At 54.0% G+C, this 12503-nt stretch overlaps 1 long non-coding RNA gene across 1 annotated transcript; it reads right to left on the bottom strand.

The window, feature by feature from the left end:
- Positions 1 to 2185: 2185 nt before the first annotated feature.
- Positions 2186 to 3791, bottom strand: LOC150010832 (uncharacterized). The gene is made up of 3 exons (XR_016511429.1): positions 3720 to 3791; positions 2715 to 3391; positions 2186 to 2560 (listed from the first exon to the last, which is right to left on the bottom strand). It is a non-coding gene; the product is annotated as an uncharacterized LOC150010832 (long non-coding RNA).
- Positions 3792 to 12503: the final 8712 nt, after the last annotated feature.

Below are 12503 nucleotides of genomic sequence, written 5' to 3'. Positions count from 1 at the left end.
GTTCTAGTTCTTCGGGGGCGGGGACAGGGTGGCGGAAGATACCCGGAAGCGGCGCGAGGCCGGACACCCGGAAGACCTTCGGGGTGAGACCAAGATGGCGGGGCAGGCTGCGTAGACCTTTGGGGGTTGGGCCTCGGCTGCGTGAGACCTCCTGGGGCGGGAACAAGATGGCGGGTCGGCCGCAAGCGGAAGTCGCCCGGAAGTCCTCTGGGGTGGGACCGGGAGGGCGGAAGTGTCCCGGAAGTGCGGCGGAAGGTCAGACTTCCCGGAGGCGGCTCCTAAGTCCTCCAGGGGCGGGGCCGAGGTGCCGGCAGCATGTCGGAAGCGGGGCGCAGGGTATGTAAGACCTTCGGGAGCAGGATAGAGGGTCCCGAAGTCCCACGGGGACAGGGAAGAGGACGGGGTAGTTCTTCGGGGGCGGGAGACACAGAGTGCAGAGAGAAGAGCGTTCCAGAGAGGGTGAGGGACAGACAGAGGGCGGTCCAGAGGGGGGGCGGGGGGTCCAGGACAGAGCATCAGCAACAAGGCAGTGGCGAGTTGCAGGTCAGAATGAAGAAAGTGGACTTTATTCTCAGGACGAGGGAAAGCAGGGGCTGATTCGGGTTTATATATAAGATACTATCTGTGTGTGTGTGTGTGTGTGTGTGTGTGTGTGTGTGTGTGTGTGTGTAGCGGAGTGGGAGGGTGTCCTCTTAAAGCAAAAGAATACGGCAGTACAAATACAAAATTGGGTATCAAACTGAAAATCAGAATGAGAAACTTCACCAAATTACCGCAGTGGTTCGATGAGCCGACATACCCGTAAGGCACCCCCCCCACCCCACCCCCCCCCGGCGTTTCCGGCATCACGGGACCTGAATCCCCAGATGGTAACTGCACACACCTTAAGGATGAAGTTTGCTTCTGACTTGGCCCATGTCAAGCCCTGTTCCTCTCCCACTGTCCAGGAACTTCCAACGATGGTGACAACTTCTGTTCCTGTGCCTTCCTGTCACTATACTGGGTATGCAGGCTCATCGGGTGGGTGAGGAACACGTCCCGAGAGCCATTTCGACCCTGAGGTGAGTAACAATAACCTCACTACGCATGGAAGTATCTGCGGACAAGTATGTTCCGCTGCAGAAACAGACGGTAGCGCTTATTAACCGCAGGTAGAAGACCTTACTTTTGCAGACTTTACAAAAAGCATGAGCACGGAACACATTGTGAGGGTCCCTTCCCAGGCCTCGGAAGCGAGGGGTCCTGAAGCTTAAGCTTCGCTCACTTCGCAGCAGATCTTTGAAAGTCTCGCATGGGGAACCGACGGAAGGGTTCAATGTGCTCTGAGGAGAGCTGGAGGGGACAAGTGTGGGAGGCCGGCACTGCGGCGGTGGCCCTGGAGCCTTCCTGGGCTGAGACCAGGGCCCCCCACCCCCCCACCCACCGCCCCGCCTCAGCCAAGACCGACTGCTCTCGTCTGCGGCCCCTTTTCCTCTGTGGCCATAATCTCTCCTGCACAGGACCTGCCACGTGCCCGCCGTGGGCCTGCCGCGGCGTCCGCAGCTGTCATCCCCCCGCCCGTCTGGTCTGGGTCGGCTCAGCCCACGGTCGTTCTTAAACCAAGCGCTGGAGACGGAGAGAGGGCACACCCGGCTACCCCGAGGGATGTGCCACCTGGGTCAGAGGAACAGACAAACGCATTGTAAGAACCATAGGTAAGGGGAAAGGTAAACTCGAGTTCTCTCTCTGGAGTAGAAGGGGAGAGGGAAATGGGGTCTGAGGGATCCAGAGGTGCTCAGAAGCACTGATGACCGATTACTGTAGCGGGTGCAGGGCTTGCACTGTAAACGGGCCTTTCACGTGTTTTCGGAGCGGTTTGCGTGAACGCGTGTGTGTATACATGTGCACGCACACACTTCCGGTCCTAGGAAGAGCCATCGATGTCGATGACTGGCAACAGGTACAAGAATGTGATTCCCACAGAGGCCGAGGGCCACGGGTTCTCCAAGACGGTATGGACACAGCAAGGGAGGCCTCCAGGGCACAAGTCCCATCTTTCCCTGCTTATGACACTCGCACCCACCAACTTTAGCCTCTTGTGTCCCGGCACCTCCAGGGCTGCCCCAGGACACTGAAGCATGAAGGATCACAGACCCACTAACCCCGGTGAACAACAGTGACTGCTACAGACAATTCTCCTTCACCGTTTCCATTCTTACCGAGTTTTATTCCCAGAAAAGGGGGGAGGGGGGTAGAAAGGCCCATGAAGAGCAGTCACCGCTCAACTTACAGAAAGGCGAGGCCCCGATCAGAGGCTACCATCCCTCTTTCCCACCGTCCGGGTTCAAAAGCCAACACGTGCTCACTGTGGAAGAGGGCGGCTGAAATGGGGCTCAAAAGATTTATAAGACCCCCAATTCTGTCTTCCACGTATCCTTTTCTTTTTGTTCTTTTTCTTTCTTCTCACGCTCAGCCTTAGCTTCTTCTTCCTCGTGTCTTCTGATCAGCTGTTCCACTTCCTTCTGTCCGAGGACTCCGATGACCGTCTTTCCATTCTCTCTGGTCGGCGTGGCAATTTCCACTGGGGGCAAACACACACACGCACGGCTGCGTTATAGCAATCACAGGTGCTAAAGTTGTTGCAGCTACCTTAAAATACCGTTTACATTCATCGCCGTTGCAAAATCACGTTAGGTACCTATCGCTAGGTTTTACAGCAACACAAAAATACTCACGGCGCCGTTATTGCCAATGCGTGCGGCCTTCCATCCCCCGTAATTTCCGCTTGGGTCGCTCCGATAGAGCTGAAAGCCGTAACGCTTATCCCAGCCAATGGACAGCAGCGAGACGCCAAAGGCACGTTTTTCCCTTTAACCAAGAAAAGAGGACCGTCAAGCACATCAGCCGCCCAAAGGCAGTATCGCTACAGTCACTCGAGCTCCCCGAACGTAGCTGAAGCACCTTTCTTGTGAAGCTGAGCATTCGTAAGTGGCTCTGTTCTGGCCACCACAGACTAAGGCCCACCAAAACGTCCACTTGCTTCCGGGAGATGGGCACAGCCAGGAGACGGAGTTAAGACCCGGAGGACCGCTACTCCGTGCTGAGTTTAATTATTAGGTAAGAAAAGCAATCGGTTTCCAGATTTAAAAAGGCTATTTCTGCCTCTCGATGGTCTATTAATAAAACATATGATAATACATATCGCGGAAACCACGAAGCGCAAATGTACAAAAAGTTTTTCACTTACTTTTCAATTTCTTTTTACCATCTCATAAAAAAATTATTACCTAGAAAATGTTTCCCCTTTCTGGAATAAATATGCCCCAGATTTCCTACCTCCAAACTGCGCGTATGCTTGTTTGATATCACAGAGCGCTGTCACCAACTGCTCACGAGGAATTGGCTCCCGATACTGTAATAAATAAATACCTAGGATGAAAACACTGGCATAGTCATCATTTTTTCCTAAGACACAAAAATCTAAGCAAAACATATTCTGGACATAAACCTGCGCCATGGGGGGACATTGACAGTCACCTGTCATTTGAAAGGGGAGCAGGGGAATGTCAACATCCTAACAATCTTATGACCATAGCATTTTATAAGTTCGGGTTAGAAAAAAGAAGCAATTTTCAATTAATAAATCTGCGATGACTCTCATCTTGGCAAAAACGAGTTCTCCTTAGAGATATCAAGCAAACTGACTTATAGATCGTCAGTCACACTCTCTCTGACCATACCTTTGGGCAATGAGCCTCAGTTCGTTGGTCAGAACGTTAGCGTCAGAAGTTACGCCGGCCACGGTGCAAGCCATGCCCCTGGAGGAAGAAAAAAAAAAATGTACTCATGTGTCTGTAAGCAGAGCAGGTGTCTGAGAGGGCCTTTAAGAAGTATTTGCAAAGCCCCAAGTTCCATGATAAGTTTACCATGCTCGCGTCAATGCTCTGGTTTTCTTCTGAACAGACAGAAACTACAGAAGGTTTATCTTTGCAGGACAAACCTGACGTCGTTTATAACATGAAAGATACACAGCGCCCCCTCCAGTTCTTCGATAGGCGTATTCAGCGCCACGACGCCGAACAGGGCGAGAGAAGGAGCACTAGGAAGCTAAAGCAAGTCCCGAGAGGGTCCAGAAGCAAGACAGAGGTTTTGCCAGAGGGGAAGAAAAACTACCCCCACTCCTGGGTCATCGGTATTCTCACCTCCAAAGGCCTGGCTGGCCGGGGCGGAGGGAGGGGGCTCAGGGGCTAGGCTCCCAGGAAAGGCGCCTTTCCTTTCTTTGCTGCCGCTCCCCGAGGGCTGCGCTGGCTCCCCTAGAGCTGGCACCCTCTGTCACCTGCTGTCACTACACCTCCGCAAGCCTGCCGGCTGCCGAGCGGCCCGTGGCCCGGCGGTGACTCTGGAGGGATGACGCTTCCTTGGACACGCATCCAAAGGCCCTAGAACCGGCACCCGCCTCGTCCCCCACTCAGGGGGGAAGTCTCTTGACAGGCAAACCCAGTGCCCCGCCAGCTAGGAGTCCCGCACGCCCAATGACGCAAAACTGACGGGGCTCATCTAAACTGTTCCCAGACCTCCAGGGGTAAGATTCAGGACACTTCCACACAATTCCCGAGTAGCCGTTCTGAACACTCGGGGAGCCTGCTACGTGTCAGACCCTGCGCTAGTGTATTTCACTCGTTTTACTCTAGTTCATTAAACGGCCACCACCACTCGAGGCGGCACCGAAGCCCAGAGAAGGAAAGCAACGGGTGCGAGGTCACACAGACTTAACCCAGATCTGCACACCTACCACGCCTGTACTCCGAACAGTATAGAATAGTTTCTCCACCTAGGGCTTGGCCCTGCACGTCAAAAGGATAACGTATCGTCCGAAGCCTCAAGGAAGTTTCAAACAAGAATCAAAAATGTCCACCAGTAAAGGCACAATAACAAGCGTTCGCTTCAAGTTTACTGCGGCACACGGGCCAGGCCTCCCGAAATACGTGAGGTCCTACGTATGTGAGCACGTGAGGTATCGAAACCCTCTCCCCCCTGTGAGCTCACTTACTCATCATCGAGCTTATAAATTTTTTCAGGGACAACAACTTCATCAAGCAGCTTGTGGATGTTGCGTCGCTCTGCTGCAAGCCAAACACCGTCGTTCGCTAAAGTTCCCGGACAGGTGCCCGCACGTCCGATGGCCTCCATGGCGTATTCAACCTGGTACAAGCGACCTGCAAAACACAAGCGGTGAGAAACCGAGACTCCCTTCTGGGTGCTTGCACCACTGGGCCAAGAGAGTCAGCGGGAACCCTGACAGGCTCTACCCTCGAGTCCCTCTCTCGTACTCTCGTGCTGCGCGCGATCGACCTGGTGACCATAATGACATCAAAACACAAGAGAGCATGAACTATTCAAAAAGTGTCTTGACTTCCGCCCCCCCACCCCCACCCCCCCAAAAGTCAAGCACTTAAAAATACTTTTGAGACAGATTCTACAATTCCTACTTTGCCTCCTGGAGAAAATATAGTGGTCCTGGAGTCATAGCTTCGAGACCGCAAAGGAAAATATATACCCATGACTCCCGTCCACTGAAAGTAACTCCTGCATAAAACACATCCTGGCACCCAGAGTCCAGTGTGTAGCAGGGAACCGATCATTTCTTCCCACCCCCATTTTCTCACGCAGGTCTGTAAGCTGAGTACCAGACCCTTTGTCAGGCGATAGCTTACGGACGTGTGCGGAACTTACCGTGTGTTCTGAACTTTACGGCTCCTGTCAAAAGAAAGTAAGATCCTTACTAAAACGAAAGTTACAACTGAAAAAGCATTTCCACGGCTTAAAACCGTTCCGTCCACCCCCTTCTTTGGCCGAGGTGAGGGACGCAAACACGATTTGACACAGGTGGAGACCGAGGCACCGGGGCTGGACGGGAAAATCGAAAAAGCCCTTTTTTGGAAAAAAACCAACGCAGAAAAGGAGCCCAAATGAGACACGGTAGAGGCAGAAAGAGGGATGAGACCCTGCAGGTCCAAGAGGAAGAACTGGGGAAGGAGAAAGAACGGGGCGTCCAGGCGGAGCAGGAAGCTTCAGCAGAAAACACTGAGTCAGACGCCTCACGGGCAAGAGACAAACGGCCGAAGCTCAAAAAAAAAGAATCGCAGCCGCTCGAAAGCTAAGGCAGTATCCTGACCACGGAGTCCAGGAGGACGGACACGTGAAGAGGGGCAGAGGCTTCTCCCGGGAGGGCCGGGGTCCTGCATGCGGAAGGAGGCGGGGGGTTGGGGGTGGGGGCGTGGGGCGACCTCGGCCCCCAGAGCACATTTCCCAAATAGCGGAACACCAGACTAAGGCCGCAGGACCGGCGCGCCCAGACGAGATTTCTTAAAGGTGGGCCGGGGCCTCGGGGCCTGCCTGGCACTTTGGGAGGCAGTGACCTGCGACCAGGCTGCCGGAGAGTCCTCATCCCCATGCTCCACGCCGGCCGGCGCAGCCGGTACCCCCGCGGCGCCCGAAGGCAGGTACTAACCGGAGAAGAAAAACTGGAATCGAGGGCTACACGAAGGGCCTCACGCCACAGGAAGAACCCACTGTCGCCCCGCCGAGTGTCCGCTGCCCATGTGGCCCACGCGCGTGTGCAGAACGATCTCGCGGGGTGGGGGGGGCGGGGAGAACGGGCCGAAGATACGGAAGTCCTCCGGGGGCGAGGCTGAACACCGGGAAGCCCTTTGGGGTGGGACCAAGGTGGCGGAAGCGTGGCGGAAGTGCGGCGGAAGGTCAGACCTCCCCGGAGGCGGCTTCTAAGCCCTCCAGGGGCGGGGACCAGGTGCCGGCAGCCTATCGGAAGCGGGGCGGAGGCGGTGCAAGACCTCCCTCCACATCTTTCCAAACAGTACATTTCACTTACAGCGAGTTTACGCGGCGACACATTCAGCAGGCTATTTATATCGCCCTGCTTTTCTCCCCGCCAGGCCGGTCATATATCATGCTAAGTCCATCAACATTTCTTCTGAGAAGGAGCCAAGTCCATTTTTATTTCCTCTGGGAGATGCTGGGACTAGGTTCATTTGCATGCAGTTCCTTTGCGTACGTCAAAAGTCCGGGTGGGCGTTCCAGCCGCCGCCAGGTTCTGATGCCAAAATCTTTGTCAAAGCCAAAATCTCCGAGTGGCCAGCCTGCCACTGCCTCTCTGACCTCATCTCCTGCACTCCTCCCCAGGGGTCCCTCGCCTCTAGCCACACGGGCCTCCTCGCTGCTCCGCAAACACACCGGCACACGCCAGCCTCGGGGCCTTTGCACTCGCGAAAGTTCCCCCGGCCTGACACACCCTCCCCGGGGTAGTCCCACGCCCGGCTGCTTCTCAGGGACACCTTTCCAGACCATCCTATTCAGACCCCGACACGCCCTGTCCTCCTTCCCAGTGTATTCTTCTCCAAGCTTACCAACACCCAAGGAGCCGAGGCACAGGCTTGAATCTCTGTGAAGCTGCTACGTAGAAAAAAATACCGAGGCCACAGCTAGAACGGCAGCTTCGTAAAGCTTGTACGTACACTCTGCGTCCCTAGAGTGCCGCCGCCGCCGGGCGTCCCTAGAGTCGCGGAGAGGACAGAAGAATAAATAGCTTAGCGGACGGCCCCCCGAGCGATTTGACCTACAGAGGAGGATGGCATTGAATACAGAATGACATGCACACCTACCACACCCACTAACTGAGATATGGCGAGGCCAAACTGGATTTTTATCTTGTCATTCGTGGGTGTTGCACAGGACGAACCCATCTTTCGTCGCCTCGAAATAAATCCTTAAACAAGCTATCTTCATGTTTTGCAATAAAGAACGGTTCGGCTAATCCTGTCTAACAAATTTTTAAAAGTTAGCGTACTGGCTTCTCTCCTACAAATAACTTTTAAAAGTTCGTCATCATTAGTGAACCAAACTATTAGTTAGACTATTATTAATAGTACTTTTAAGATGAAATATTAATACAATTCTTTGTGATCAATAAGGAGCACTCCAGTTCAGATATGTTTTTAAGTTAAATCAGAGGACTCTCATGGAAATAGGCAGAGTTCCCTAAGAAGCACTCGGTACTTAGTACAGACTTATTTAACTTCCGAGTAACAGAAGCCTTTAAATGACCAGTTAGGGGGTTGCTTGACACAAAATTTCAAACCTAGAAAACATGTATGGAAGTAAAATAAACGTATCAACGGTAGATGTAAAATAAACGTGCTTTAATTTCCATGTTTTTAGAAAAGATTTTATTGATGTATTTTTAGAGGGGAAGTGGGGAGAAATAGAGGGGGAGAAACATCAGTGTGTGGTTACTTCTCATGCACCCACACTGACTGGGGACCTGGCCTGCAACCCAGGCCTGTGCCCTGACTGGGAATCGAGCCAGCAACCCTTTAGTTCACTCAATCCATGGAGCCACACCAGCCAGACATACATGATTTTAATATACAAAGATATATGAAGTACATAGTAGGTGCTCACTTTGTTGAATGCATACACGAATGAATACACGAGTCCATACCATCTGACAATTCCCTTTTCTTTCCAATATTCGGAGTTTCATCGTCGGTCGCGAAACAACTTTCACCTAGTTGCAGAAATTTGCTATTAAGGACGATGAGGCATTAGCCTGCGCTTCTTAAAATTGGAGACCTAGTCTTACTCAGATTTGAGTATGAAGAGAGGGGATAACAGCACGCTGGTTAAGAACACAGGATTTTCAGGTGGACGGCTTGGGTTCCTTCCAGCCTCTAACACCTGCTGTCTGACCTGAAAGCAAGTTACCTCCTTCTCTGCATATCAGTTTTGCCTTCTGTAAAACTGACCACGGTGAGGACGAAATAAAACTGTGCATGGAAGTGCCAGCACGGGGTCATTCTGATTATTCCACAAATGACTACTAGAGTAATGGTAACTGATAGACCTCCAAAGACACAAATACACAGAAATATTGCAACAAAAGCAGTCACTGCCTGCAGAGCTACTGATTCTGCCTGAAACCTCCCGGAGGGCCACTAAAGGTCGTTTCCCTACAGATCACCCGAGGAACGGAACCTTGCAAAATACGAGGGAAGAGCTTGTCTGTGGAACTGGGCACTCTCTGCACAGTACAATGACAGTTCAATAAGAAGCTTTCCCAGAGTCTACACCCTTTAAAGCTAATAATGATAATTAGAAGAGCAACCTACTAATAGCACACAGATGACATATTTCAAAAAAAAAAAAGTGAAGGGGTTCAAGCAGTGACGCACACTAAAAACAGTATAAGAACAAAAATAAGAAGGTATTGGACCAATAGTTAAAAATACAAACAACACGGGAGAAAAACTGGGACAACTGTAAAAGAACAACAATTTAAAACAAGACCAAAAAATTGCCAATAACAGGAGACAAAGTAAACTGGATACATAAAAGGTATAAATAAGAAACATGACATTAACACTCTGAGAGACTTAAGTTTTGGCTGTACAAATTCAATTTTAACTTTGAATATCATTTCTCTAGTACTGTCTCAAATTTGGGGAGTTAGAAGAATGATTTACCTAAAAAGTTTGGTGATTAAGGAAGGACAAAGGACTGCAAAGCTGAAAACCTTATTTTGAATACTTGGCACCACCACTCGTTTAGCTGTGAACCTGCACATGCCACAATATCCTAACCTACATCAATATGGATATCTATTGGCACAATGTCAATAATTGTTAAAAGTGTATGGCGAGAACTCTTCAAGTCATTATATTTGAATGTTTTATGTATGTTTAAATTTTTTAATTCTAGAAAATTAATAAGAAAGAATAACTTCTGCTTTGCTGCCTCACTGTTGTGCAGAAAAAATTAAATAAGCTATATTATCTCACTAAGTCAGGTAGTATCTAGGTAGTTTGCCATTCTTTTTTTTTTTTACCCCCGCTACGACTACTCACACTTAGTGTGGTGGGACAGACGCGCGCTCTGCACAGTCTCCCGCTGGCCTTACTCCTCGCTTTCGGGGTTCCTACAGCCACCCCGAAAGAGCACTGGGCCTGATGATGGGGTACATACGAAGCGTTTCTGGAAATCTGTTAGCTCTTCTGAAGCTCCATCCAGGAAGGCTAAGTCTATTAAAGATAGAAGCCTGTTAACCCTAGGCTCATTAACGCTAAACCTATCAACCCTGAGCCTAGCCATCTAGCCCTATCCGTACAATGGACTCGGTGAGCTTCCCTTAGCTGTAATCCCCAGAGTTCCCCACAGGAGGGCAGCACTGAGACAGACGGGGAGCCACAGCCGGCAAGCACACTGACAGGTTGATGGAAGAGTTCCTCTGGAGCGCACAGGAGCAGGTGAAGCGCGTTGAGTTCAGTGGACTTAAGTGGCTTCTTGGCAATCCCAGAGCCTGGCGTCTGAATCGAGAGATGATGATTTGCACTTTCTAAAAAAGTCTGAGCACCATCAGATTAAGTAAATGTTGAGTTTACTATTGTAATTTGATACCGTAAACCTCTCCATAGAATTGCGGAGGACGTGTAAGACCTTCGGGAGCAGGACAGAGGACCCCGAAGTCCCGGGGGGGGGGGGGCAGGGAAGGGGACGCGGCAGTTCTTCGGGGGCGGGGACAGGGTGGCGGAAGACTCCCGGAAGCGAGGCGAGGCCGAACACCCGGAAGACCTTCGGGGTGGGACCAAGATGGCGGGGCAGGCTGCGTGGACCTTCTGGGGTTGGGCCTCGGCTGCGTGAGACCTTCTAGGGCGGGAACAAGAGGGCGGGTCCGCGGGAAGCGGAAGTCGCCCGGAAGTCCTCTGGGGTGGGACCGGGAGGGCGGATGTGTCCCGGAAGTGCGGCGGAAGGTCGGACTTCCCGGAAGCGGCTCCTAAGTCCTCCAGGGGCGGGGGCGAGGTGCCGGAACTCTATCGGAGGATGTGTAAGACCTTCGGGAGCAGGATAGAGAACCCCGAAGTCCCGGGGCGGGGGTGGGGCAGGGAAGGGGACGAGGCAGTTCTCCGGGGGCGGGGACAGGGTGGCGGAAGACTCCCGGAAGCGGGGCGAGGCCGAACACCCGGAAGACCTTCAGGGTGGGACCAAGATGGCGGGGCAGGCTGCGTGGACCTTCTGGGGTTGGGCCTCAGCTGCGTCAGACCTTCTAGGGCGGGAACAAGATGGCGGGTCCGCGGGAAGCGGAAGTCGCCCGGAAGTCCTCTGGGGTGGGACCAGGACCGCGGAAGTGCGGCAGAAGGTCAGACTTCCCAGAAGCGGCTCCTAAGTCCTCCAGGGGCGGGGGCGAGGTGCCGGAACGCTATCGGAGGATGTGTAAGGCCTTCGGGAGCAGGATAGAGGACCCCGAAGTGCCAGTGCGGGGCAGGGAAGGGGACGCGGTAGTTCTAGTTCTTCGGGGGCGGGGACAGGGTGGCGGAAGATACCCGGAAGCGGCGCGAGGCCGGACACCCGGAAGACCTTCGGGGTGAGACCAAGATGGCGGGGCAGGCTGCGTAGACCTTTGGGGGTTGGGCCTCGGCTGCGTGAGACCTCCTGGGGCGGGAACAAGATGGCGGGTCGGCCGCAAGCGGAAGTCGCCCGGAAGTCCTCTGGGGTGGGACCGGGAGGGCGGAAGTGTCCCGGAAGTGCGGCGGAAGGTCAGACTTCCCGGAAGCGGCTCCTAAGTCCTCCAGGGGCGGGGGCGAGGTGCCGGAACTCTATCGGAGGATGTGTAAGACCTTCGGGAGCAGGATAGAGGACCCCGAAGTCCCGGGGCGGGGGTGGGGCAGGGAATGGGACGCGGCAGTTCTCCGGGGGCGGGGACAGGGTGGCGGAAGACTCCCGGAAGCGGGGCGAGGCCGAACACCCGGAAGACCTTCGGGGTGGGACCAAGATGGCGGGGCAGGCTGCGTGGACCTTCGGGGGTTGGGCCTCGGCTGCGTCAGACCTTCTAGGGCGGGAACAAGATGGCGGGTCCGCCGCAAGCGGAAGTCGCCCGGAAGTCCTCTGGGGTGGGACCGGGAGGGTGGAAGTGTCCCGGAAGTGCGGCGGAAGGTCAGACTTCCCGGAGGCGGCTCCTAAGTCCTCCAGGGGCGGGGGCGAGGTGCCGGAACGCTATCGGAGGATGTGTAAGGCCTTCGGGAGCAGGATAGAGGACCCCGAAGTGCCAGTGCGGGGCAGGGAAGGGGACGCGGTAGTTCTAGTTCTTCGGGGGCGGGGACAGGGTGGCGGAAGACTCCCGGAAGCGGGGCGAGGCCGAACACCCGGAAGACCTTCTGGGTGAGACCAAGATGGCGGCGCAGGCTGCATAGACCTTCGGGGGTTGGGCCTCGGCTGCGTGAGACCTCCTAGGGCGGGAACAAGACGGCGCGTCCGCCGCAAGCGGAAGTCGCCCGGAAGTCCTCTGGGGTGGGACCGGGAGGGTGGAAGTGTCCCGGAAGTGCGGCAGAAGGTCAGACTTCCCGGAGGCGGCTCCTAAGTCCTCCAGGGGCGGGGCCGAGGTGCCGGCAGCCTACCGGAAGCGTGGCGGAGGGTGTATAAGACCTTCGGGAGCAGGATAGAGGGCCCCGAAGTCC

This window comes from Furipterus horrens, unplaced genomic scaffold, assembly GCF_987537825.1.
Source record: "Furipterus horrens unplaced genomic scaffold, mFurHor1.1.pri manual_scaffold_5, whole genome shotgun sequence".
Taxonomy (NCBI): Eukaryota; Metazoa; Chordata; class Mammalia; order Chiroptera; family Furipteridae; genus Furipterus; species Furipterus horrens.
The sequence above is the reverse complement of the archived record's forward strand: the minus strand, read 5'-3'. Positions and strand labels throughout refer to the sequence as shown.